General features: G+C 31.5%; 1 long non-coding RNA gene across 4 annotated transcripts; it reads left to right on the forward strand.

Moving 5' to 3' along the window:
- Nucleotides 1-871: 871 nt before the first annotated feature.
- Nucleotides 872-3376, forward strand: LOC120080423 (uncharacterized). 4 transcript variants are annotated; one of them, XR_005482508.2, is made up of 4 exons: nucleotides 872-2347; nucleotides 2463-2521; nucleotides 2683-2760; nucleotides 3070-3376. It is a non-coding gene; the product is annotated as an uncharacterized LOC120080423 (long non-coding RNA). The 4 variants fall into 4 exon arrangements; XR_016530039.1 differs by having other exon boundaries at nucleotides 1019-2336; XR_016530041.1 differs by having other exon boundaries at nucleotides 1760-2336; nucleotides 2463-2509.
- Nucleotides 3377-3923: the final 547 nt, after the last annotated feature.

Below are 3923 nucleotides of genomic sequence, written 5' to 3' on the forward strand. Positions count from 1 at the left end.
CCTAGAAAATACCCAAATATTTTTCATTATTTAAACAATCGACTTCTACTATAAAGAATTAAAATAATAATAAATACATGAATAAACCCTTTTCTGTCCTAGAAATTAATATCAAGTATGAGTAATAAATTATAAACTTTCAAATTCAATTCTTTTTATATAAAAATAATAATAATAAAGCTATATTTACAACATCATATTGATGGATAACTCAAATTTTAGGAGTCTAATCCTAACTCAAAAAACTTCTTATTACATAATAACTTATACCTAACCTCCCACGTATATTTCTTGATATGAAAAATAGGGGACAAGTTTTTTTTTCTTATCCTTCATCTCAATTAGAAGTAAAGCTACATAAAGATAGACAAAATTTCATTTTCAAAACTTGTTACATATATAATCTCTTTTCCATTCTAAAAAAGTAAAAAATAAATTAGGCGAAATAATTTTTCCTCATTCGATAATTTTTACTTGATTTGGACCGAAACCCGACCCTAGCTAGTCTAAATGAAGATTCCCTATCTCAAAGAAAGAAAAGTGTATGGTGGTTGAAGGTAGAGGAAGGGTAGGAATGGATGTATTTGGCTGAACAACTAGTGGTTAGGAATTAGAAACATAGGACATTAGAGATTACATTTTTCATTGGGATTGTATTTTGTTTGGTAATGGTTTATGGTAGCTACCAAACAACTCCAAACTTCATCACCCCTTAAAACTTCCATTTAACTTCCATACAATTATTTCTATATGCCCCACATTTACCAATCCTCAATTCAAGTTTTTACTCAATCAATTTATTTTTTTTCACTTTTTTTATTTTTTAAGAAAAGGAAGTATTTAAGTTCCCTTCTCAAATCATTTCAACATGAATTAAATTCATACCTTAAATGTTTCCTATTTATAAACATCACAAAATGTCTATAGGGTTTCATGTTGTACCAACTTCATTGAAGTCTTCAAATCAAATGAATAATAACTAGATGTTATAGATAAGGTTAGGAAAATTCTTTTTTTTTTTTTCTTTAACGTTTGTACTACTTGTCTCAATTATTCATTAAAAAAAAAACTTTCAATTCCAGAACCTTTTAGTTCTAGATTTGAATAAGGTGTAAGCTCTATTTACTCATTTAAAACAAATATCTTTTTTAAAATGAGTTGTTTGCAATGAAGTATTTATTTTTCTAATTATGTTAGATGCTAGTTAGAATTAAACATTTTATAATTGAGTTTAAGGTTTAGGGTTTGAATATTTTCATGGTTGAATTTGGACATTGCTATGATATTATTGGTTAAACTTCATGTTTATTCAATTTTTTGATTCTCATATTTCATTCGTTTAGAGTAGATGTTTATATATAAAAAAAGTGAATATATATATATATATATATAATCATGATTCATAAACTAGGAGTAGGATGATTTTGAAAAAGTCTAGATTTTGTTAAATTGATAATAGGGATGATTTTGAAAAAAGTCTATATTTTGTTAAATTGATAATAGAAAATTACTGATGATTGGAAAAACAAGTATTCAAATTTTGAAGGGATAGGATAGAAAATTTAAAAAGTTTAGGGACAAAAAAAAAAGTTAAAATATGGTTTGAAGTAAACTATAAACTTCTGGTTTACATTTATTTTATATTCTATTATAAATATAATTTTCAAAACCTTAAAACTTGTATTTTAATTTGGTCTCATATGTGGAATTTAGATGTGAGTGGATTTTAGAATATGAAGTCAGGGTTGGAGTTAGTCTAAAGGTTCACCCTTCCTATTTATCGATGCTCCTACTTCACTATTTCACTCACGATCTTTCCTTTCTTCCCAATTTTTTTCTTCTTTCGTACGCCCGAGAGCCCTAACTTTCGTCAGTCTTCATTCTCCCCTCGCCTCCGTTCGTGCCGTTGTTATTGAGTTTTTCATTTCGTTGTCTGCTTAGCCGCGCCAACCCTCTTCCTCGTCGTCTGCTCAGCTCCCTCGCTGTCTGTTCAGCCGCACCAGCCGGCCAGCTGTGCACGTCGTTCACGAGTCGTCAGTCCCGCCCAGATTTGTAGCCAAACGCCCCCAACTGCTTCCGTCACTTCAGCCGTGCCCAGATCTGTAGCTGAACGCTTCCGTCGCTTCTGTCGTTTCAGCTCTGCCTAAATCTGTAGCCGAATGCCCCTAACCGCTTCCGTCGCTTCAGTCAAGTTGGTCCAGCCAAATCCGTTTGTTGTCGTCAAGGTCGTCCACGTCTTCGTTGAGGTCTAGCTTTGTAACAGATCTGTTCAAGTGTGGGCTTCACTCTATCTCGTCAGATCTATACTCCATCTCGCTGGAATCTTGTATTTTTGGGTAAGGTTTTGGTAAGTTTTGTGAGTTTTAATTACTTTAGTGGGTTTCTTGGAAATTTTTGAATACCCATAAGTTTTTTTTACCCGAATTGATTGATGCTCTTTGTGATTTGGCTTTAAATTTAAGATTCGGAGAACATTAATGTGCTGTCCAACAGGTTGATATTGATTTCGGTAAGATTTTCGGTAAGTATATGAGGTATATCTTGTTTGTTGTTTGATATTAGGATTGTTCCATTGTTGCCCACAATATTTTGATTGGTGTTGATGGTTTTACTTGAAAATTTATGAACACTCAATAAGTTTTGACATTAACTTAGTAATACCTGTCACTTTTTTTATGTTAGATTGAAGTGTTGGAAGGAGTTGAGTTGCTGTCCAATAGGTTTGAGACCGATCTTGGCAAGGTTTTGGTAAGTTTAGAGGTTAGTATTAATAGTTCCTTGTTACCCATTGAAGTATTGGTCTAATAATTGAGTTATTTTCAAATTTTGATGTTCAATTCAAAGATTTCAAGGGATTGGAGCCACTATCCAACAAAGTTAACGATGTTTGGACGTTTTAATACGTATTAAGGCCTTGAAACTCTTTTGGAATTATTACATAGTTGCTGGAATTTGCATTTTGTAACTATTATTATTGAACTTTTTGTAGGTTAGATTACGTTGTTGTATTTTAACACTTATTTATATATTTTGAAATTTGATGTTATCGCCCTTTATTCTATTTTGCAGGTTGACTTGTTTAAACATGGTTTGTCTGACCTTTAGTTCTCGATCTTTAGACTTCAAAGCTCAATGTATAGATTAAATAATGTACTTTGTTGAGAGGTTATTTATTAAACAATTTGTCACTTATGTATTTATTGAAAGTTGAGTTTTGTATACAAAAGGAATAGTTGAGATTTTATTTTATGTGTACATATGAAAGAGAAATATTGTTGTAATTTGTGAGGAGCGTTCATAGTTGAACATATGGATTTTTAGTGAATATATTGAGTTGATAGATCTTAAATGTATAATGTTTATTTATTTGATGTAATTTTATTGTTGGAATACAAGGTAGAAAATGAGAATATCGATTGGTTATTTAATTTGAAAACAAAAAGACATATACTTGACACATAAAAAACGTCAAAGAGTATCACACTATACTTGACACTCGAATAAACTCACATACCACCAATGTCAAGTATATTATCTTACTTGAGACGAAAACTGTATCAAGAAACATATTACTTGACATTTTTTCAGGATCAAGTTATCACACTATACTTGACACTTGAATAGTTGATGTTTTTAAAAGTGTCAAGTATACCATTTACTTGACACTGGAAAAATGTCAAGTAATCCTATTTATGTAGTAGTGCATGTTGATGCAGCATGCAAAGTAAGCTCTTTGAATCCTTCGAGTGGTGAGGCCCTTGCCATTTTGGAGGGCCTCCATTTAGCCTTCAAATTGAATGTATCCCACATATTGGTGTTGTTAGACGTTTTGAGGATTGTTCAGATGTTGAGAGGTTTAGTGGATGTCCATGTTGATTTGGCTAATTATGTGATTGATGTCAAGAAGCTTATGACTTCCTTTG

The sequence above is a fragment of the Benincasa hispida genome, chromosome 6 (genome assembly GCF_027475165.1).
Source record: "Benincasa hispida cultivar pf3 chromosome 6, pf3_genome.v1.1, whole genome shotgun sequence".
NCBI classification, from domain to species: domain Eukaryota; kingdom Viridiplantae; phylum Streptophyta; class Magnoliopsida; order Cucurbitales; family Cucurbitaceae; genus Benincasa; species Benincasa hispida.